The 25,211-nt window shown below is 38.4% G+C and overlaps 1 protein-coding gene and 1 non-coding gene across 3 annotated transcripts in view; one reads left to right on the top strand and one right to left on the bottom strand.

The window, feature by feature from the left end:
• The window catches only part of FANCC (FA complementation group C), a 192,669-nt gene that overhangs the window by 5,457 nt on the left and 162,001 nt on the right, over positions 1-25,211 (top strand). The gene's annotated exons all lie outside the window — the stretch shown is intronic.
• On the bottom strand, positions 5,316-5,422 carry LOC132541017 (U6 spliceosomal RNA). The gene has a single exon (XR_009552212.1). It is a non-coding gene; the product is annotated as a U6 spliceosomal RNA (small nuclear RNA).

Below are 25,211 nucleotides of genomic sequence, written 5' to 3'. Positions count from 1 at the left end.
ACTTTTTAAATTAGAGAGAGGGAGAGATAACTATAGTATGGGAACAGCCCCCCTCACGCCGTCTCATCAGTTCATAGTATTCCTATGTAGTATGCTGGGCTCTTAAAATGTAGGCCAGGCACAGGGCCAGGCAGACTCCCTGTCAGGCACATTATCGTGTTGGCTCTGTTGTCCCCTTTAAGTATAATGTACCTTTAAAATAATCACCATAGTTCAGATAATAACACATATATATCATTCCAAAAATGCCCTCCTCTCATTCCATTGTACCCAAGTCTCATGATCACTAATCAACTCTCACTATAAGTTAATTTGCATCAAACACTTTTTATACAAATGACATCAGTATACACTCTTTGACTTGGCATAATGGTTTTGCGAGTTGTCCATATTAATAGCGTGGGTTAATAGTTTATTCCTTTTTATTGCTGGATTGTTGTTCAGTGTTATATAGTACATTTTTCTCTCTTAGCTTCTCATGGACACGTGGTTAATTTCCAGCTTTGTCTATATAGATAACTGTGGTGAGTATTTGTGTAGAGATCTGTAGATGGACTTAGACTCTTATTTCTCTTGGATAAAAATCATTGGAAGGGCTAGATTGGAGGATAGGTGAAAGATTAATTTATTTTTAAAATTGTTTATTGAACAAATGCTTTGCAGGGCTGCCTTTTCTCAGGGATGCAGTTACACATCTCCCCTCAAGTATGCGCTAATATGTCTGACCCACCACCATTTCTGGAGAGTCTCTCTCCTCATCAAACTGCTTTGATTGTTTTTTCAGTACTCTGGGGCTTGTTCTGCAGGCATCATTTATTTGGAATCTGAGTTATAATGGGGTGAAAGGTCATTGCTTTAGAATTTCAGACTGACAGGAGTCTTTTTACTTTGTTGAGGGAGTGATAGGCATCAAACCAAGGGCCATGTGAATAGAAATATGTGACCTACCACTAAGCTATATCTCTGACCAGAATCTTTATTCTTGCTTAGCTGAGGCACCCATTTATCCAGCTGTTCATTTTACAGATATTTAACACTGTTAGTGACAGTAAATATTAGTTGTGTAACAGAGTCCTAAATTATCAGTAGCTTAAAAATGCAGTGCAGGCTTTTGTTAGGTTCCCTGTATGTGTGGTGTCTCTTTTGCTGTTTGCTACAGAGATACAAATGACTCAGGGATCTGCGTTCCTTTTGTTTTCTAATTGTACCAATGAGAGCCTTCACTTCTAGCCTTGTATGCCATAGAGGAGAAGGTAAAAGATTACACATGATGTACTTATAGGGTCCAGATCTGGAAATAGTTGACCTGACTTATGAGCTCATTCCTATAGCAAGACTTTTTTTTTTTTTTTTTTTAATGTTTTCATTGGATTGAGGCAGAGAGAAATTAAGAGGGATGGGGAAAATAGAGAGGGAGAGAAGAAAAGATATACCTGCTGCACTGCTCATGTCCTAAGAAGCTTCCCCTTGCAGGTGGGGACTAGGGACTTGAACCTGGGGCCTTGTACATTGTAATGTGTGCACTCAACAGGCTGCACCACTGGCCCTGACTGGAACTTATGTGGCCAGTAGCTAACTATCAGGGAGACAGGAAATATTCAGTTGTGGTGGTGTCTTCTCTCCCTCCCACACCACCCCCTCCAGACGCCTTGTTAGACTTAGTCAAGCACTTAGTTTTCACACAGGGTGCTCGGTACTGGGGATGTAGCAGTGAACGATGTAGATAGTTCCCGCTCTAGCAGAGGTTCTCTTATTGGTCGCTTTGGGGGAGGAGGATATCATGGATATTTGGTATAAGAATAGTGTAATATTCCTCATTTGTCGTCCATCAGATAATCTCTTGCTTGACAAAGTTAAGGCAGTACTTTTCACAGGAAAAAGGAAATCAAACTTTATTGACTATAGTTAACACGAGTCACAGTAAAATTGAAGCATTCAAAATTGTCACCAAAGTTTTTTCAACTATATAACGATTTTAAATATCAGTTTCCATAGGACAAACATGGTAGAGATGAGAAAGCAGAGGCCAGATCTGCTTTGCAGTGATGGTTTTTGTGACTTGTATAATCCTGGAAGGTTTTTATTTGCTTTGGTTATTAACTGACATTTAAACATGAAGTAATTTCGCTTTTCAACTTTTTTGTTTATATAAGGTAGTATGAAGCATCAATCCAATTTCTCTTTCAGCATCAGCTGTCAGAAACTGAATTCTGGATGTATTCATTGGACTATACTTTGTCTTTCAGCTGCCTCAATCCGAACTGGTTTGTTTACTAGTTTAATTGACTCAATATGGACATTTGAACTTATAACCTTAGTCTATAGTGTCTTATGAATTTTTGAGTCATTTTGAAATGACTGTAGTTGTCAAACTGACATCTGGAGAAGAATGAGTAGTACAGAATAAATTTATCCTGTTTATTGGAGAAAAATGAGTATTACAGAATAAATTTATCCTGTTTATTAGATAAATTATTAGGACAATCTATGTTCTCTGTTGAGTTCAAAATTTTGTACTTGTAGGAAAACCTATTATTATTTCTGAACAATGACATTCTCTTTAGAAATCAAACCTTTTTTTAATTTATTTTTAAAAATGCACTTTGTTTTGTCTTAGTGAGAGAGAGAGAGAGAGAGAGATACAAAGAGAAAGATATATAGAGAGATCAAAGCTCTGCTTAGCCCTGTTGTATGGTGATGTGGGGGACTGAAAGTGGGACTTAGGATCCTCAGGCATTAAAGTCATTTTGCATAACCTTTATGCTATCTTCCCTGCCCTGTTTTATAGGCTATTTTTAATTGTTAAGTTTCATAAGCATAGCTTTTCTTTTCACCTATTTTAGTTTCATAGGTCATTTGTAACATTATTTTGATCATTAGCTGTCGTATGCTTTACATTGGTTTGTTCTAGCCCTCCCCCGCCAAGAGAATTGGATCAGTCCTGTTAATTTCGTGGGCCTGCTTGGCCCCGCCCCAAGGAACCCGGAGAGAGGGTTCCTGAGTTCGAGAGTTCCAGAGTTTCAGAGGGTTCCCGAGTACGAGAGTTCGAGCGTTCCTGAGTTCGAGAGTAAGGGAGAGGGTTCCTGAGTTCGAGAGTAAAAGAGAGAGTGCTTGCGCCGCCACAAAGAGACAGCGGAGTTCTGTTTGGTGATTAGTTTGTCTTAGTTTGTGAATCGTTGTTCCTGAATAAAGAAATACAGCTTCCCTGCCCAGCCGTTGTCTCCGCGTCTCTGTTCACCACTGCGAAGCCAACCCGGCTGGCAAGAGCCTACAAATTTTAACAATTAGCCCTACAAAATGTGTTTTGCATTTTTCCAAATGACACATTTAAAAAAAATCATGCACTGTAGTGAGCAAAAGAAAAATAGAGTGGACATTTAAAAAATTGTTTTGGACTGGGATAAGGGAAAAGGTTTAAAGAAATTGTCATCCAAAAAAAGGATAAGTACTGAGAACTTTGGGGGGGAGTTATTTCTGTTTGTTCAGCTTTTTAATGTGTCTTAATTATTATGACATAACCTTTTCACTTACGAAAAGAGCCAAGTATTTCTGGTTACTATGGCTCAATTAAGTTTAGCAGAAAAAAACTCACTTTCAACAATAACTTTGAAATGCTTACATAGTAGGAAACTGAGGCTGTTTGTAATTAGACCAAGACATTTACTCTTGTCTGGTGCACTCTCCATTGCACCAGCAATCTCATATCCAGTGGTTGCTATAGAATCCTATTGGAGCATCGTCAAGCAAATTGTTGGCAGACTTACTTGGTTGGATCTTTCTACTATATAAATTGAGGCATTAGAAGAGCTGTCATTTTTGAATATTGCCTGAGTTTATGTTTGGTAACAGGCCTGAGACCCTGAATGAATTCCAGCAAATAAATTAGATCCACAGTATATTTGATCTGCATACCTCCCCCCCCCCCCCAAACAAAATCTGAGTTCCACAAACACAAATTGAGTCATTTTGCAAATGTTTGTGTACGAGTGGAAGTTCTTGGTCCTTTTGTAACTAATACTATACAACTTCTGAAGGCCCAGATGCATTTGTAGTACAATGCTAATCCGAAACAAAACTTTATTCGGACTAAATATATAACTGTAGAGAGATACTAAACTCATTTCCATTGATCAGTACAATATGTTTATACCAACCAGATCTAAAAAATGTGCAAAGGAGTGCCATGCTGTAAAGACCTTCTTATACTTATAAACACAAGTGCAGCTGTTACAAATCTAGCAAAACCTCAGATTAAACAATTTAAAGTTTACTGAAGATGGCATTCCAGACCCATTTTTCATAATATAAACACTCTGGGACATGCCTTTGAAATGAGTGGGATTGCCATTAATATTAATGCCACTGTATTCGAGTCTAGGAAGTCATTTCGTTTCAAACTTTATTTTCACCCCTACTTTTGGAATAAGTGTGCTTTTAGTTTGAAGCATGGCACATTTGTTCACAGCCTGAAAAAAATTTGACCCTGTTGCTTTTTAATTATAGGAATGCAGAAATATAAAATAAGAATTTTATTCTTTCTATATGGCCTTTTTTTTTAAAATACATAAAGTAGTTAGTATTCCACACAGCATAAAATTTGACAAATTCAAGTTTTAAATGTCCCAGTTGACCATGTGTGAATATGCAAAGCAGGTAGTAAAACTGATACTCTGTCCAATATTTAAAACCAGTTTGTAATTGGGAAGAGGAACATCTAAATCCATAACTAAAAAACACAAATGAAGTGAAAGCTTTAAACTGGTACACACTGTTCACACCTGTATTTCAAGTTTGGAAATGCATTTTTTGCAAGCAGCAATACAAAAGTATTCATGAAGAATGCATAATCTCTGATAATTATGAAAACATCCCTGCTACCAATACATTTCTAAATACAAAACTGACTACCATATTGTTACTTCTGTATAGCGAGAGAAGTTCATTTTCAAAACAGATAAAATTCAGTCTTTAGGTGTGAATGGCATGAATGACAGTCTTTTGTTGTTGTTGTTGTTTTTAAATTTCTTAGTTGGTTGGGATCCTTAAGCATGCAAAACCTCAGACAGGAGGGTCCAAAGGAACCAGGGTTGTCTTATGGTATCCAGTTAGGCCAGAGCTGGGAAAGCCTCTGGGTCATCTACATCAGGAGCAGAGGCACTTGACTTGTCAGACCTGTTACCACGGTTTGGACGTCCACCACGCCCACAGCCACCTCGCCCTCCCCTGACACCATGTCCTGGGCGGCCAGGGTCTCCAAAATTGATCTCCAGCTGAGATGTGATATCGTTCTCTGGCTTACGGAAATGATGGTCCATAAAAATATGGAACGCTTCACGAATTTGCATGTCATCCTTGCACAGGGGCCATGCTAATCTTCTCTGTATCATTCAAAGTTTAGTATATGTGCTGCCGAAGCGAGCACTCTATATGGCCTTTAAACTTAAAGCAGTCTAAGAATTAAATTTGGCAAAAATTAGCTGTTAATGCCATCCAATTGTACTGGCCAATTTAAAAAGAAAGAAAGGCGCTGAAAGAGTTGGTATTTTAGGTTTGTATTAATGTGACATTTTAGAATGCTGTATTTTAGGGAAGAATTTTATTCTAAATGATTCTGAGCATGTTTCTTATAATCTTGTCTTTCTGCTAGTCCAGGGTGGGGCAGGCATTCAAAATCTGCACCAATTTCTTCTCATTTTCCAGTGGGACTACTAGTGTGGTATCACTTTAGCAATACAGTTTTTTCCTGGAACTGTGTCTGTACTCTGGTTTCCTATCAAATCTTGTATGATTTTTGTCAAATTTAATAGCATTCAGATAACCACTGGATGCTCTTTGAATGAACTGGGCTGAATATTTTGGGGTGAGGCTATGTGTAGGGTGGTGATTTTGTTTGTCTGCTGGTGACTACAGTTTGAAATTCCATTTGTGGGCCCTGGTGGTGGTGGCACGTGTGGTAGAGTGTACATATTATCATGCTGAACAACATAGATTCAAGCCCTCAGCACCCACCTGCAGGGGGGAAGCTTCATGAGCAGTAGCAGTGCTGCGGTGTCTCTCTTCTCTGGATCTCTCTCCCTCTCTCCCTCTCTTTTAATTCTATCAAAGAAAAATGTCTACTAGGGAATGACGATGGAGTTGTGCAGACAGTGAGTCCCTGTAATAACCATAGTGGCAAATAAATAACATAAAATTCTCTTTGCCTTTACTGTATTTCTCCTCCTCCTCCTTCTCTTCTTCCTCCTTCTTCGTTTCTTTATATATGATAAGATAGAGAGAAACTGAAAGGGAATGGGGAGTAGAGAGGGGGAGACAGAAAGTCACTCACTGCATTGCTTCACTGTTCATAAAGCTTCCTCACAGAAGGTGGGGACCAAGGGTTTGAACCCGGGTCCTTTTGCATGACAACATGTGCACCCAACCAGGTATGCCACTGCCTGGTCCCTTAACTGGATTTCTTAAATGAATTTTTGGGGAAGCTTCTGTATCTTCTTTGTAGTTTTACTCCCTTCTCTCGTTAGAGAACATCCTCTGATGTATGCCTTTTTTGTTTTTGTAACGTAGTACTGAAAATTGAACTCAGGGGCTCATGCATGTACTCTCCCTATGAGCAAGCAATTCACAGGACCTCATTTTTAATATATATATATTTTGCCTCCAGGGTTATTGCTGGGGCTCAGTGCCTGCACCATGAATCCACCGCTCCTGGACACCATCTTTTCCCCCGTTTGTTGCTCTTGTTGTTGTAGCCTTGTTGTGGTTATTATTGTTATTGTTGATGTCATTTGTTGTTGGATAGGACAGAGAGAAATGGAGAGAGGAGAGGAAGACACAGGGGGGGAGAGAAAGACAGACACCTGCAGATCTGCTTCACCGCCTGTGAAGCGACGCCCCTGCAGGTGGGGAGCTAGAGGCTCGAACTGGGATCTTCACGCTGGTCTTTGTGCTTTGCGCCATGGGCGCTTAACCCGCTGCGCTACCGCCGGACCCCCCCTCATTTTTAATTTTATGTTTTTATGAGAGTGAGATAGAGACAGTATAAAGCACTACTCTACCATCCATTGAGATCTATTCTTTCTGTTTTTGTTGCACTCTCTTACAGTGCTAGAACCCATGACCTTAACACATGAAAGGCAGGTGCTATACCACTGAGTAGTCTCTCTATCCCTTTTTTGTACACTTCAACTGGATACAGTTGCATGATGGTCCATTATTAAAACTAGGCAATCAAAAGATGACAGTTCAGTTTTTCTACTTATCTTTGGTCTTTAATTTCTTTTTTTATATTTATTTATTTATTTGACCTTGTTTTTATTGTTGTAGTTACTGTTGTTGTTGATGTCATTGTTGGATAGGACAGAGAGAAATGAAGAGAGGAGGGGAAGACAGAGAGGGGAGAGAAAGACAGACACCTGCAGACCTGCTTCACCGCCTGTGAAGTGACTCCCCTGCAGGTGGGGAGCCAGGGGATTGAACTGGGATCCTTACGCGGGTCCCTGCGCTTTGACCCACCTGCGCTTATCCTGCTGCACTACTGCCCCACTCCTGGTCTTTAATTTCTATTAAGCATTTTTATGGTTAGCAAAATTGAAGCCAACCATTGTCGAGTGCCATGCTGATGGCCTGTGAAAGCACACAACTAATGTGGTAATCCCTTTTTAAAATTTTAAAATTATCTTTATTTATTTATTGGATATCCTCAGCTCTGCTTCACCCCTTGGGAAGCTTCCCCTCACAGCTGATGGATGACCTAGGGCTTGAACCCCGGTCCTTGTGCGTAGTAATAATGTGTGCATTCAGCCAGGTGCACCACCACCTGGTTCCTATCTATTTTTTTTTTTTTTTGATGTAAAGACAAAGAGCTTTATTTACTAGCCTGGGGTAAGGGCTAGAGCTGAGACCCCACAGCTGTATTGGGTGCTCGACCCCTTGTCTAAGTCTCACTAGGGTTTATATACAATTCAGAATACGAGGCACGTGACAGTGTTTTAACTATGGTTATCCATGACATAGGTATGGGGGAAGTGAGGACTCTTTTTACAGCCCTGTGGTTATCTTCTTTTCTTGCCTCCGGATTCTCCAAGGTGTCTTCTTTTGTTATGATTTCTCACCTCACTTCAGGGGGCTGCAGTTGCAGCCTGCACTAAATTGCTTTCTCTAATTGTTTGTATACCTATCTTTTTCTATTTTCTACAATAGTGTCATTTTGCTCTACTTTTGAGACATTTTTTTCTTTTCTTTTTAAAAATTTGTTTATAAAAAGGAAACATTGACAAAAACCATAGGATGAGTGGTACAACTACACACAGTTCCCACCACCCAACCTCCATATCCCATCCCCTCTCCTGATAGCTTTCCTATTCTTTATCCCTCTGGGAGTACGGATGCAAGGTCATTGTGGGATGCAGAAGGTGGAAGGTCTGGCTTCTGTAATTGCTTCCCCGCTGAACATGGGCGTTGACAGGTCAATCCATACTTCCAGCCTGTCTCTCTCCTTCCTTAGTAGGGTGGGTCTCTGGGGAAGCAGAGCTCCAGGACACGTTGGTGGGGTTGTCTGTCCAGGGAAGTCTGGTTGGCATCCTGCTACCATCTGTAACCTGGTGGCTGAAAAGAGAGTTAATATATGAAGTCAAACAAATTGTTGCTCAATCATGAATTTAAAGACTGGAATAGTACAGATGAAGAATTGGGGGTCCTCCATTTTGTAGATAGCTAGTAGGTATATTTTAGTTGAATTCCAAAGGGCCTCTGGCTATACTAGTTTTTTTTTTCCCTGAGCCTGAAATCTGATATACAGGTGGATCCAAGTTATTGTCTGGGGAGATGATGTCATGGCTGGAAAAGGAACAGAATGCTGGCTCAGGGAAGAGAGTAGCTCCCCAAATGGGAAAGGTGTATAAATATTGTTGACTGTAAACCCCATCTATTTGATTTGGTCTGAGGCCCATATTCAGCTTAGGAGCCTATGTGACCTCTGCATCCCTGTAGATCTGAGCTCACATTCTGTGGTCATGAGTAGGAACATTTTAAGATGCCCCAATATCAGGACCCATCTTCCTCAGGTGTAGCATAGAGTATATTGTCCAGCCTCCCTTCAGAGGATGGAACATTTTCTACCCTTGTTGATCCAAGTTGAGGGCAAGGTCCTATGGGGGGCCCACAAAAGGGTCTATTTTGTTGTTCCTGATGACATTTTTTCTTTTTTTATTAAATTACAATTGGTTGTATAACCCGATATTCATTCATATGTACATATATGTATTATTGTGAAATGATCACTACAGTAAGGCTGATTAACATTTACATATTATATATAAACTTTTCTTCTTGTGATAACTTTTAAGATCTACTCTTATTGCAACTTTCAAATATACAATAAAGTATTAATAACTATAGTCACCATGCTGTATATTGCGTCCTTGTGACTTACGTATTTTATTCTTGGGCATCTGTACCTTTTGAGACTCTTTAACTATCTCATCTTCTTTTTTTAAATTTTTTAAATATTTATTTATTTTCCCTTTTGTTGCCCCTGTTGACTTTTTATTGTTGTAGTTATTATTGTTGTTGTTATTTATGTCGTTGTTAGATATAGGACAGAGAGAAATGGAGAGAAGAGGGGAAGATAGAGAGGGGGAGAGAAAGACAGACACCTGCAGATCTGCTTCACCGCCTGTGAAGCAACTCCCCTGCAGATGGGGAGCCAGGGGCTCGAACCATGGTCCTTGCACTTTGCACCACATGCGCTTAACCCGCTGCCCTACCGCCCCGACTCCTAACTATCTCATCTTCTACCCCCCCCCCCCCCCCGCCTCTGACAGCAGCCATTCTATTCTCTTGTAGATATGAGTGTGGGGATTTTAAAAAAAATATTCTACATATAAGGGATATTACATGGCATTTATTTTTTGCTATCCTCTTTCACTTAGTACAATACCCTTAAGGTTCAGTTGTCACAAATGGCAAGAATCCTTGTTTATAAATGGGTAATGCTCATATATATGTATATGTACATATGTATATGCATAAACACATACACATATTTTGAGCAAATGTTGATCTATAAGATTTTCTTGTCATGGAGACTATAGTTAAGGAGATAAATGCTGGTGTCCTTGCAAAGTCAGAAGAAAAAATGACATACGAGATTAAAGACAAAGTGCAATGAAATCATAGACCTCTGATACAGAAGACTGCTTGGAAAAAGGAAAAAGTAGGCAGATTGAAGTAAGGCATTGTCGGAAAGTCAAAACAAGTAAAGGTATGCACAGAGGAGCATTAGGGACATTATTTTTACCAATAAGATTTAGGAAACAAATTTAAATTTAAAATTTATTTTATTTTTATGATGAAGAAGAGTGTAGAGCACTGTTCAGATCTGGCATAGGGTGGTGCTGGGGATGGAGCTGGGGGCTACAGACATGCAAGTCCTGTGTTCTAGTGCTGAGGTATCTCCCCAATCGGGAAACAACCCTTTTTATATTAAAGAGTCATAATGAAGCTGTTCTCTTTCTATTGAAGAATAGTCACCCTAGTTATAGAGACATTGTCATTTTCTCAGGGAGTTGATGGCCATCTTAGCTCGGGATGTTTGTGTGATAATTATCAAATAAAAGTCAAGAATGCCAGAATCATGAGTTGAAGTAGAATCTGGGAAGATGAAAATACATAAGAATATGGTATCCTTTAACAAGGAGTAAGTGTTTGGGGATGTGAATTAAGAAAGTGGACTATATGGGAGTCGGGCAGTAGCGCAGCGGGTTAAGTGCTGATGGCACAAAGCGCAAGGACCGACATTAAGGATCCCGGGTTCGAGCCCCCTTTTCCCCCCCTGCAGGGGAGTCGCTTCACAGGCGGTGAAGCAGGTCTGCAGGTGTCTTTCTCTCCCCCTTTCTGTCTTCCCCTCCTCTCTCCATTTCTTTCTGCCCTATCCAACAACAACAATAACTACAACAATAAAACAACAAGGGCAACAAAAAGTAATAAATACATATTAAAAAAAAAGAAAGTGGACTGATTGATCGCTTGTGAGGTCTCAAGATTCCTGTGTTTGATGACTCACTAAGAGGATTTGCAGAGACTGTCATATAGTTGTCCTTCTGCCTATGATTTATTACAGAGAATGGATGCAAAGCAAAATCAGCAAATGGAAAAGTAGCAGGGGATGAAGTTTTGAGGAAACCAGACCTCAGATTCCAAGAGTCCTCTCTGAGTGTGGTTACATAGGACATACTTACTTTCTCCAGTAGAATTGTCAGAACAGGTGTAAAATGTGCATCAGGGAAGCTCATTAGAGACTCATTGCTCAAGATTTTTATTGGGGTTTGATCACACAGTTATCCCAGGCCTAGCAGTTACCAAAATCCCCATACCCTCAGAAGGAAAGCAGGTGTTTGGCATGAGTCACATTGTTAGTAAAGTGCACAGTGAGTCTGTTTTAATTGTTAGGCAGATAGGAACCCTTAGCATCAAACTTCTTAGAGTTATGAAGGGCCTTCAAGTAGTCCTTTCTCAGGGGACAGTGCTACTCCTGCTATCTTAGTTCTTTTCTGCATGTTCACTTGAAGAGCTTAAAAGCCATTTTTTGAGAGATTTTCTTTTGGTAAATATCCCAGGCTAGGTTAAAACCACACTCATATGTGGACTGTCATAATGATAAGAAAAATCAGAAAACTACACCTCAAGGATTATTAGTTAAAGCTAGGTGTATAGTCCTTGAAATGTTGAATTCATGATAAGAAAGGTACTTATAGGAGAGTGGAGGGCTGCTCTATGAGCTAACTTTTTTCCTCTGTCAAATTAATATGTTGAATTTCTAGTACCCAATGTCTTTATATTTGGAGATAAGATCATAAAAGAGGTAAATAAAACCATTAAGGGTGGGTTTCTAATCCAGTAGTACCAGTGAACTTAGAGAAGTCTTTTACTTTCTATGAGCAATAAAAGAGATGACAGGAGCACAAAGAGCTGGCAGTCATTTCTCTTTTATTTATTTTTCACTTTAAAAAATTATTAGTGAATTGATATTTTTAAAATACATTATTATTGTTGTTGTTATTACCAGAGCACTGCTCAGCTCTGGCTGATGGTGGTCTGGGGGATTGAACCTGGGACTTCAGAGCCTCAGGCATGAGAGTCTTTTTACATAACCATTATGCTACCTACCCCCACCTGTGACTTAATATTTATTTACAAAATCATAAGTTAATGAGGATATAATTCCATATGGTTCCCACCACCAGAGTTCTGTGTCCCATCCTCCCCATTGGAAACTGCAATAGCTCTCCCAAGGCCATAAATATGGGCAGATTCTATAACTATTTCCTTCCTCCCACCTCTCTTTCTCTCTGTGTATCTCCCCCCCATTTTATTTAATGGTCCTTCCTTCACTTCCATTCTAAGTCACCCTTATACCTACTACTACTTCCGGGTGTGTTTCCTGTTTTCTTCTCTCTCAGATAGGAGAAACAGTGAGATAACAGTTATTTCTAAGTAAGGAAGAGGAATACTGGGAGGTGGTGCAACCCTTAAAGGCTCACTCTATAAAACACACTTGGTAAAGCACACGTTACCATGCATGAGGATCAGGGTTCAAGCCCCAGGTCCCCCTGAGCGGTAGAGCAGTGCTGCAGGTGTCTCATTTTCTCTCTCTCTCTTTCTCCCCATTTTTTTTTTCTGTTTCTATCATAAAAAAAAAGACAGGAATAAATTAGTAAATTTTAACAGTGGTCACAGAGTGGTGGAGATGTTCAGACACTAAACCCCACCAGTAACTCTGGTAGTAAAAGGAAAGAAAGAAGAAAAGAAAAAAGAAAAGAAAAGAAAAGAAGGAAGAAAGAAATCAGGAAGAGGACTCTTACTGGAAACGAAATCATTTAGAACCTTGATCTTGGAGTCATAGCTTGCAGAACTGTGAGAATGTAAATTTGTGTTGTTTGCATCACTCTGTGTGTGTGTGTGTGTGTGTGTGTGTGTGTATTTTTGTTCATAATTGTTCTTATGATAGTCTAAGAAGACTAAAATAGGTTGAGACTAGCCTCTGACCTTAACTTTATCAGGCCAACTTCATTGTGTTAGATTCTTATCTTTGTGGTACGCTTGTCTTTGTTTCCTTTCTTGATCATTTGCCTTTTAAACTTAGCTCCCCGTTTATTGATAACCCACTAGTTAACCCACTAGTGAGTTAGCATAAATCATTAATCCTCCATTTATATCCCTGTCATTCTGTACCATAGTCAGTGGCCATATTTTATGATTTAAATTTAAGTTAGTTAAATTTAAATTTTTAGATTCTTTTTTTTTTTTTTTTGCAGGGTGGCTCACCTGGTAGAGACATACACATTATGAAGTATAATAACCGGCATCTGAGCTTTGGTCCACCAGATGGGAGCACTTGTAAAGGGGAAGGAAACTTCAGAAGTATTTATTTATTTATTTATTTATTTATTTATTTATTTATTTTAACCAGAGTACTGTTCAGCTCTGGTTTATGATGGTACAAGGGACTGAACGTGGGACTTTGGAGTTTAGTGCATGAGAGTCTCTTTGCATAACCATTGTGCTATCTACCTCCACCCATTCAGAAGTATTTATTTGGTGCATTGTCTCCCTTTCTTTTTCAGTCTGTCTCTCCCACTCTATCTCTCACCCTTTAGTGCAAGAAGCCATGCTTGTCATACTGGCAGACCCAGCAGGACTTGTGTCCATGAAAGAAACTGGCCCTTGGGTGCAATAGCTCTTGTCCTTTATAGTAATCAACTTTTCTTTTCTATTTTTAATTATATTTGTTTATTTACTGGATAGAGACAGCCAGAAATCGAGAGGGAAGGGGGAAATAAAGAGGGAGAGAGACAGAGAGACACCTGCAGCCCTGCTTCACCACCAGCAAAGCTTTCCCCCTGCAGATGGGAACAGAGGCTCGAACCGGAGTCCTTTGCACATTGTAATATATGCACTCAACCAGGTTTGTCACCACTCAGCTTTTATCAACTTTTCCATAGTAACTCATAGCAACAAGTTTAACAGGTTTCCTTCGTTTTTTCTTTTCTTTCTTTCTTCCTTTGTCTTTTTCTTTTCTTTCTCTTCTTTCTTTCTTTCTTTCTTTTTCCTTTCCTTCTCTTCTTCCTCCCTCCTTCCTTCCTTTCTTTTTTTCTTTCTGCCTCCAGGGTTATTGCTGGGGCTCGGTGCCTACACTACAAATCCACTGCTCCTGGAGGTCATTTTTTCCATTTTGTTGCCCTTGGTATTGTTGCCATTGTTGTTGTTGGATAGAACAGACAGAAATGGAGAGAGTAGGGCAAGACAGAGGGGGAGAGAAAGATAGACACCCACAGAATTACTTCATCTCTGTGAAGCGATCCCCCTGCAGGTTGGGGAGTCAGGGCTCAGAACTGCATTCCTTACTCAGGTCCCTGCACTTCAAGCCATGTGTACTTAACCTGCTGCACTACTGCCCCCCCTTTTCTTTTCATATAAAGAAAGTATATTTGTTTGGGTTATCAGCAGACTGTTGGGCAGAAGTAGCAGATTCTAAGGTCACTGACCAAGGCCCTTTCATCACAGCTGTAGAAAGCCCTGCTTATACTGAGAGGAGGGGAAGAGTGGGTCCCTACTTTCTCCAGCTAAGTTAACTCTTGCTTTTCTCTTGAGAAGTTAACCCTTAGATTCTCTGCCCCAATAACAAAGAATTTGAGTAAGTATGCATTTATTCTCTGATGCTTATTTGACTGTTTTCCTTTTTTTTTTTTTTTCCTTTTTCTTTTCTGCACTTTCCCAGGGTTTGGTAGGAGGTGCAGATACTTTAAAAGGAAGCATTATTAACCTAAATGTTATGCTGAGGACTGAGAAATCCCAGGTTAAGGGGAGCTCAGTAAAAGGGGAAATAAAACAACATGCTATTATTAGAACAGTTCATTTCATGAGGTGATAAAATTATATGGTCATAGTTTCCTATTAGAAAATTTCTATTATAAAATTATAATATGTTCATAGTATCCCCACAGTCCTTATCACTCTGTGTGGAAGCTGTTCTTGAGACTCTTCAAAATAAACCAGTGAGGAGGTAGGTATTTAAATGTGAGGTCAAGTGAAGTAGTCACTCAAAAGTGTCACATTCCTGGCTCTTGCTCATGGAACTCATGAAAGAAAAGCTGGATTCACAATCCCTCTATTGTGCAGCTGAGCTTGGTCAGTGGTCTCCTCTCTCCTCTCCCCACGGGATGGGAGGAACCCTCACAGAGCTCTGTTCTATACTATATATTAATATATATTCGTATGTTCCATGCACATTTAATTCAGACTAAGACTGAATTGAATGACCTGAAAGGAGGTGTTATTTTATTTTATTTTAAGAGATTGTTATATTTATTTGAAGTAAATTGAAAAACACAGGAAAATTAAGAATGTTAAAAATTAGTCTCAGTATTTATATCAACCCACTTAAAGATTTTTCCAGTGTTTATATAGCATATTTGTAAAAATATGCATATTTTCTACAGCTTTCAGTTTTTTTTGAATTTCTTTATTGGGGAATTAATGTTTTACATAGCTTTCAATTTTGACTAAAGGTTTTAGGGTAAACATTTCTTTAGTTCAGCTAGGAATATTCTTTGTGCAGTTAACTGTTCTGTCACTTTAAAAAGGTGTATATTTGTATGTGTATGTTTTAATGGTTATATTTAAATGCATTTTAGCTACTCTGGTTTGTTTTAGCTTTTAGGTCTTTGTGGTGTTACTAAGAAATAATTGCAAGGGAGGAACAAAGTCATAAATTTTGTGGTACCAAGCACCAAATAATTCCAGATGTTTATTTTCCCTGCCATATAGAAACGACTCACTCTGATATTGTTTTTGTTCTTCTCATCCCCCCTTGTCTTCATTTCTCTTCTATTTCATTTAATTTTAACCTCAATACCACACTTGCTTTGTGTAATCCTTGGCCTACTGCTGTAATACCTTTGCCACTGGCTCTGCCTCTAGCTCTAAGTCCCTTATGTGTCTTTTGGCGGGGAGCAGAGATGATGGTGGTCTTTGCAATTTACTTGAGTGCACCCCAAGTCAGCAGTAATATTTGGCATAACAAATATCAGGGTGGGATAACCACATATCCCTGGAATGGGATTTTAAAGCTGTCAGTTGTCCTGTGAGCTATGATTTAGGGATCAAGAGATTGGATTTTATTTCCTTCAAGCATCTTTTTCTTGGTCAACATCTGACATTAATGCCTTATTATTATATATCTTATTCCCTTTTATTATTTTCAGCTTAAAATTTCCTTTTAGTCATTTTACTTTGATCATTTTTTTCTTCCTGAAATTTCCAATTTCTCGAATTTCTTCCTTTTTCTTAATCAGCTTTTTGCCTTTACATTTTTCTTATACATGCATTTAATCTGTTTTTTTTTTCTTATTAGATGGAGACATTAGGGGAAGAGATAAATATAAACAAGATGTTAAGAAACCTTTTTGATGTCTTGCACTTTGGAGACCATAGAGTCAGCTAAATACTAATAGCAAGTGATATTTGAAAATAAAGCTTTACAAAGAGATGATTGATAGATATCTACTCTTTAGGACTTGCTTATTAATAGGATTGACTGAAGTAGGGAGCTTCAGAAAACTATGCCAGCAAAGTCAAATAAAAATAACTATGATAAATTGTAGTATCAGTGACATACATTGTAAAGATAATACACAAAAAAGGTAAGACCTACAAAAATTTAAATTTTAAATATACAGAAATGTTTGTGATAACCAGGGTTCTCTACTGTTAGTAACTTTTATTTTTAAAAATGATAAGAATTACACTACTGTGGAAATTGGTCCAGCTCCTGTGGAAAATAGTTTGGAGATCTTTGAAGTCATTAAAAACAGAATTATCATACAGTCTGGAAATTCCTCTCCTAAACATCTATCCAGAAGCACTATCCAGAAGTCTGTGCATATCTATATTCATGGCAGCATTATTTACCATAGCCTAAATTTGGAAACAATCTAAGTATCAAACAGTAGATGAATGGGTGAGGAAGTTGCATATATGCACATTGAAGTACTACTCAACTATGAGAAATGACAAAAATCTTCTCTTTTGCAACAACATGAATGGAACTGGAGGGAATCATGCTGAGTGAAGTAAGCCAGAAGGTGATGAATACCAAATGATGTCAATTATAAGTGAGATCTAAGAAGCAAAGCAAGGGATAATGCAGGGTGAAACATCAATGGACTTTAGTTTGTTTTCACAGATCTGGGATGCAGATGTGGAAGGGAGAGACACAAGTGGGAGTTTGATTGGGAATCTCAGACCCTGTGGTGGATCAGGATTATGGTTTGAAGAGGGTGAGATGAAACTTCCGTGGGGGAAGTGTGGGAATATATAGCTCTTACACTGCTGGTTCTCAAAGATCTAAATGTAGACTGGAACATTTCAGCTAGATCTTGTACCTCACAGCATAGCCAGTTGCTACACTGGAAACATCTCTCCCCACTTTAACATATAAACAAAAGGAAAATCCAGCACTGTAGTGACATTGCCACCTGCTGACACAACAGAAGCCACACTAAATGTGCAAACAGATATAATATTACCACCCCATCAAAAATCATGGCAGACCCCCCTGAAAGACCACAGAAGAATTCTAGGAACATACAAAACTGGAAGACTTACCAGAAAAATAATGTAGAGAATTCATTGTCAGGCTAATTCAGGAAACTTAATACAGAGAAAGATTGAGAAGCTAAAAGATTCTCTCACTAAGGAGATAGAAACCATGAAAGAAAAATTCCAGAGTTACTGTGTGTGAAAAATATTTTGAATATATTTTAGGCTCAAATGGTAAGCTTAGGAAATAGACTCAGTCATTCAGAGGAGAGAATAGTAGGACTAGAGGGCAAAATGAACACACTATTTGAATTCAAAGGTTGTGGGAAAAAAGGCTCAGGAAAAATAATGCAACTCTACAAGAAATAGTAGTCTCTGTTAGAAAGGCAAATGATAGAGGGGTTGGACAGGGGCACACCTGGTTGATTGCATACATCAGAGTGTGCAAGGGCCAGTTTCAGGCCCCTGGCCCTAACCTTAAGAGGAGAAGCTTCACAAAATGTAAAACAGTACTGTAGGTATCTCTTTTGCTCCCTTTCTACCTTCTCCTGCCCTCTCAAATATCTCTTTCTCTATCTAAATAAGTAAATATATTTTAAAAGGGAGAAATAGTAAAGTTATTGGAATTCTAAGAGGAAAATAGAAGCATTAATATAATATAAATAGAAGAATGTATTCTAGAATACATTCTTGGAATGTAAGACTAAATTCAAAGAAATCATAGCAGGAAAGTTTCCTAGCAGTCTTAGCCAGTGTTCAGAACATAGACATCCAGGAAGCTGAGAGAACACCCAGAGTCACTAATCCGAAATGACATATACCAAGATACATTACTGCAAAACTACCAAAAATAAGGACAAAAAACATTGCAGGTTGTCTCTAGAGAGTTTTCTTTCTTTTAAAAAAGGAAGAACATGACATATATAGTAAGGATACCAGTCTATTATCACAAACTCTAGAGGCAAGGAATGAGTGTACTGATATAATTAAAGTACTAAAAGTTAAAAATTGCCATCCATGGATGTTTTACCATGCAAAATTCTTCTTCAAATATGAGGGAGAAAGATCTTCTCAAGCACAAAAGCTTAAGGAAGTTACTACCCCCACTCCTGCATTACAAGAAAAGAAGAAACAAGAAGACAAACTCTGAGCAAGGTGATTAACAATAAAATAAAACTAGAAACAAACAACAGTAATAGGAAAGAACAATAAGAGGGGAGGAAAAAATGAAGAGTGGTACAACCAAATAATGAAGTGAGAAGTTTAAAAGATGACTGTTTAGATGTAGATTAAGTTCAGCACGACACATGTGGTAACCACAAACCAAAACATGGAGCACAGATCCATAGGAGGTACAGATGAAGTCAGTGTGAAAATATTATAGAAAACTATCCACAGATGATGATTGATAGAAGTATATGGGAAATGAAACAACAGAAATATGATAACAACCAGAAAATAAAAGTTAGAATGGCTGCAAATCAATTGCATATATTAATCACTCCAAATGTGAATGTCCTAAATGTACCAATGAAAAGACAGAATCACCAAATGGATTAAACAATGAAATCTGTCTATTCCTTATCTTCAGGAAATACAGCAAAAGAAAAGACAAGTAGAGGCTCAAAGAAACTGTCTGGAACAGTTTTCCAAGTCAATAGTTATAATAAAGGAAAGGAACAGTTATTCTCTTAGTAAAGAAAATACTTTCAGGCAATTAAAGTAATCAGAAACAGAAATGGAGTGGGCCAGGTAGTGGTGTACCCAGTTAAGCACGCATATATTACCATGTGCAATGACCTGGGTTTGAGCCCTTGCTCCCCACCTACAGGGGAATGCTTCATGAGTGGTGAAATAGGTTTGCAGGTGCCTATCTCTTTCTTGCCTTCTCTCTCTTTTTTTAAATGTTTATTTTATTTATTCCCTTTTGTTGCCCTTGTTGTTTTATTGTTGTAGTTATTGTTGTTGTTGTTGTTGTTGGATAGGACAGAGAGAAATGGAGAGAGGAGGGGAAGACAGAGAGGAGGAGAGAAAGATAGACACCTGCAGACCTGCTTCACCGCCTGTGAAGCGACTCCCCTGCAGGTGGGGAGCCGGGGTTCGAACCGGGATCCCTATGCCAGTCCTTGTGCTTTGCGCCACCTGCGCTTAACCCGCTGTGCTACAGCTCGACTCCCTCTTGCCTGCTCTTAATCTCTCCCTTCCCTCTCAATTCCTCCCTGTCCTGTCAAATAAAAATAGAAAGAAAAAAAAAAAGACCACTGGGAGTGGTGGATTGATAGAAAAAAAAGGCCGCTGGGAGCGGTAGATTTATAGTTCCAGCACTGAGCCCCAGTGATAACCCTGGTGGCAAACATACATACATACATACATACATACATACAAATAGGAACAGAAATGGATGCTATATTATGATCAAAAGTTTAGTCCAGCAAGAAGATACAGTAATCATCAGTATATACATTCCCAACATGGGTGTACCCAGAGATCTAAAACACATATTAACTGACCTCAGAGACGACATCAACATCTGCGTGGGTCATTTGTGTAGCTTTTAGGTTCCTGCTCTAGCCAATGAAAACTCAAAATGCTGGGATTTTGTGAACACTTCACCTCTTAATCTATGTATACTTTACTTATAAGAGACAGGTAGTGCTACATAGAAGAATTATATATGGTTCTGAGCTTCTAAGTAAATCTATTTTTTAGTTTTTAATATTTATTCCTTTTTGTTGCCTTTGTTAAGTTTGAAAGTTTGGGATGACTTTTAAAAGGGGCTGGCTGGTGTATTGCACCAAAGCAAAAGACTCTGGGGTGGAGGTGAGGTTCAGGTCCTGAAACATGATGGCAGAGGAGGACCTAGTGGGGGTTGAATAGAAATGTGAAAAACTGAGAAATGTTACACATGTACAAACTATTGTATTTTACTGTCGACTATAAACCATTAATTCTTCAATAAAGAAATTTAAAAACAGGGGCTGAACCTTGTCATATCTCTGAGAAACTATAGAAAACATAATAAAATATAAAAGAAGCTTTATTGAAATGAAACTCTTGTACAGACAGAAAATTCTGAAGGAAGAGAAGCATGATTAGAATTAAAAAAAAAAAAAGATTGAAGCAGGTACACAACAAATGATTATCCGAGTGAAAGAGCCTAGGAAATATATGTCATTGTGAAAGTTACATAATTCAAAATATCAGGGACTGTTATTAAATATACTGGCTCTATGTGTTAAGTATTATAACTACTACCTACTGTGGGAACATGTAAAAGAAAATTTATGTAAAACACAAAGACAGCAGTAAAGATCACATCTTGCCATTAGAGTTTGTATCATTGTTAAAATTGAATCATTACCTTAAAATTGTCCAGTGGCTTTCAAGTTCATAGGAACATAATAAAAATGCATTGATTATTTTAGAATTGCTGTGGTCAATGAGGCATTATATTAGCTGTAGCAATTTGAATTTTATCCTACATATGGTATTAATAAAGACAGATAATCATAAAAAAAAAAAAACTTGATCAGGGCTGGGAAGATAGTGTAATGGTTATACAGAAGACTTACATGCCTAAGACTCAGTTCCCAGGTTCAGTCCCAACACAACCATAAGCTGGAGCTGAGCAGTGCTCTGATTTGTCTGACCCCTGCCTTCCCTCTCCTTGTTCTCTCTCTCTGTATCTCCTTCACTAGAATAAATATAAAAAAAGATACCTGATAAGTTTGGACACTGATATTTTAAATGAAATTTTAGATAAAGTGAGAATGATTATTCTTTTCATTAATATTAGATGCCAGACATTTTACTTTCATATTAAATATTCCTATACTCATTCATAGATTGTTAGGAACTGAGAACAGAGATTTGTGCTGCCAAGGGGGGGGAAAATCTAGAGTGACTGAGAGATAATGAATTGAACTTGAGAAAATGGGGACAATTTTATCAATTGGCAAAACTTTTGCTACTATATAACAATGATAAAAGACAATTGTTACAAAAATCCCTTGTCTTAGATATTTAATATTTACCTTACATTTTTTTACATGAAGGATACAAACACTTTTATTTATTTATTTACTTACTGTTCTTTTACTTATTTGATTGCGGAGATTAATGGTTTACAATACAGTGGTTGGCACATGGGTACGACTCATCTCTCCATGATAGATGCTTTCACTGCCAACTGAAGCTCTTTTCCACCATCTTGCATCAGGACCCCAAAGTGACCCCCCCATCCCAGCTTGATTTGTTTTAGTTTAAAGATTTGTTTTAGGGCTGATGAGACAGCTCACCTGGGACAGTGCCTGCTTTGCCTTGCATTTGATGGAGGTTTGAGGGCAGCCCCTACCACACCAAGAGAATCTTTAATGTGGAGCCTCTCTCTCTCTCTTTTCCTGTTTTTCAGCCAGTCTCTCTTTTCCTTTATTTCCTTCCTTCCTTCCTTCCTTCCTTCCTTCCTTCCTTCCTTTCTTTCATCTAAAAAAGGTTGTCCCTGGGCTCTGAAGCTCTGATGGCAACAGTTAGAACATTTATTTTATGATTTTTGTATGAAGTATATGTCAACAGAACTTCACACAGATATGAAAGGAGAAAGGAACCAGAGCACCATGCCAGGACATACAGAGATAGTGACTGAACAGGCAGCCTCAGGTATGCAGGTCCCATGCTCTACTTGTTGTTTCCCTAGTCTATACAAACACAGTTATATTCAGAAGAAACAAATTACAGATAGGCCTTCCTGCCTTTTTTTCCCCTTGCTGTAAGCAAAAATTATTTACTTATTTTATTTTATTTTATTTTGTTTAGCTTCTTGAAAGCATTTTGAATGGCTTCTATTTAGGAAATTATACAGGTTCCTATGATGTAGTGGGTGGTAAGGTGTTAGCTAGAACCATTCAGTTCTTCCAATATCATCAAATTGGCTTGACAAGTGGAATTCTTCTAACTGTATAGAAAAAAATTTTGCTCCTTTTACCCTGTCACAGGCGTGGTTTTTTTTTTTTCTATTTTTTTCTTTTTTATTTTATTTGAGAAAGGATTAAGGTAACGGGGTACAACTCCACACAATTCCCACCACCCAATCTCCATAACCCACCCCCTCCCATGATAGCTTTCCCATTCTCTAGCCCTCTGGGAGTATGGACCCAGGGTCGTTGAGGGTTGCAGAAGGTAGAAGGTCTGGCTTCTGTAATTGCTTCCCCGCTGAACATGGGCGTTGACTGGTCGGTCCATACTCCCAGTCTGCCTCTCTCTTTCCCTAGTAAGGTGTGTCTCTGGGGAAGCTGAGCTCCAGGACACATTGGTGGGGTCTTCAATCCAGGGAAGCCTGGCCAGCATCCTGGTGGCATCTGGAACCTGGTGATTGAAAAGAGAGTTAATATACGAAGCCAAACAATTTGTTGAGCAATCATGGATCCCATGCTTGGAATAGTGGAGAGGAAGTGTTAGGGAGGTACTCACTGCAAACTCTAGTGTACTACTGCTTTCAGGTATATATTTTGCAGTAGTTTATGGATACGTGTGCACAGAAGCTCTCTCGCACAGAAACTGGTGTATATCTAGGTTATGGGACTTTGTTAGAAAGTGAACTACCTGAGATGAAATTAGAGTGTACTATAAAAGGAAAGGTCTCACCCGAGTAATGAAGTTGTCATTCCACACGTGAAGTTCTTCACAGAAGTCTGAGTGGGTGAACTAGGGATGTATAAATAGAAACAGCAGACAGAGAGATCACCTTTGACTGTTGGAAAGTCCCACTGAGAATCTTATTAGACTGTTGACATTGATGATGTTGGATGGGATGTAGTTACTAGAAAGACTCCACAGAGAAATTAAGCATTGTGAATGTAAACGAGAAGTGTAAATGCTTAGAAGAAAAGGATAGTTTCCCCTTAAAAAAAAAAAAAAAGATTTTAAGTTAAGGTTATTTAAAACTTTTCTTTTAATATGGATAAAACTAAAAATTAGTTTTATTTAATTTGCAAGTTATTCCAGCTGTCTTATTTACAAGACAATGAGACATCTACTTCCAGTCCTAGATTATGGATAATTTTTTTTTTTTTTTTACTATGAAGACATTGTTTCCTGGTTCTACTTAGATAAAAATTTTTCTTGTTCTTAGATATGATATCATGGTGATTGATCCTTTGCATTCAAATAAAATTAAAATAAAATACAAATTAAAATTAAAAATTAAAATAAATAAAAATTAGTTTTTTATATTCAACTCATTTTCTTTTGTGACCTGTCTTCAGTGATTTGTGGTGTACATAGCATGTGATATGTTTCATAGTGGTTCTTCATTCTGATATTTGTTTCCTTGGGTAAGATATTTAACTTTTCTTCTCTGCAGATTCCTTGACTATAAACATATGATCATAGAGGGGGCTGGCCAGTAGCAGCGGCTAAGGGCACGTGGCTTGAAGCGCAAGGACCTGAGTCCCTGCTGGAGCCCCCTTCTCCCCACCTGCAGGGGGGTCGCTTTACAAGCGGTGCGGCACGTCTGCAGGTGTCTTCCCCTCCTCTCCATTTCTTTCTGCAATGACAACAACATTAATAATAAGGGCAACAAAAACGGGGGAGAAAATAGCCTCCAGGAACAGTCGATTTGTAGGGCAGGCACCGGGCCCCAGCAATAACCCGGAGGCAAAAAAAAAAAAAAGTGATTGTAGAGATTAATCAAGATACTTCTTTTTTGTTGTTGTTAATTATTTTACTTTATTTTATTTATTTTCCCTTTTTGTTGCCCCTGTTTTTGTTGTAGTTATTATTATTGTTGTTATTGATGTTGTGGTTGTTAGACAGGAGAGAAATGAGAGAGGAGGGGAAGACTGGGGGAAAGATAGACACCTGCAGACCTGCTTCACCGCCTGTGAAGCGACGCCCCTACAGGTGGGGAGCCAGGGGCTCGAACTGGGATCCTTCCTTGGGGCCTGTGCTTTGCGCCACATGCACTTAACCCGCTGCACTACCGTCCGACTCCCATAATCAAGATACTTCTAAAGCACTTATAATTGTCTTTAGCACAGAATAAGTACTATGTAAGTACTAGCTGTTGTACTGCTACTAATAATCTGTTATTTATAAAATATGTTTTAATATGTTTAAGCATTTTGTTATATATGATAGTATAATACATTAATAACAATAAAATTTATATTGAATGTATGTTAAATAATATAATTATGCTATTTATTATAATGATTAAACTTAATAATAACATATTAATAGTTCACATTATTAATAGTTCATATATTTCAGTACTTAATAGTATTTATTTCTTCTTAATTAAAAATTTTATGAGTTTAAGTCTGGTTATTTAGTTATATTTAAAAAAATTATTAGTGATTTAATACTGATTACCAAGATTGTAAGATAACAGGGGTATAATTCCATATAGTCCCCACCACTAGAATTCCATATCACAACCCCCCCCATTGGAAAATACCCTTTTCTTTATCCCTCTGGGAGTATGGACCAAAATTCTTTTTGGGTTGCAGAAGGTGGATGGTCTGGCTTCTGTAATTGCTTCTCTGCAGGACATGGATGGTGACAGGTCGATCCATACCCCCCAGCCTGTTTGTATCTTTCCCTAGTGGGCTACGGCTCTG

Source organism: Erinaceus europaeus, chromosome 10 (genome assembly GCF_950295315.1).
Source record: "Erinaceus europaeus chromosome 10, mEriEur2.1, whole genome shotgun sequence".
In the NCBI taxonomy this organism is placed as follows: domain Eukaryota; kingdom Metazoa; phylum Chordata; class Mammalia; order Eulipotyphla; family Erinaceidae; genus Erinaceus; species Erinaceus europaeus.
This window is presented reverse-complemented; position numbering and strand designations above follow the sequence as displayed.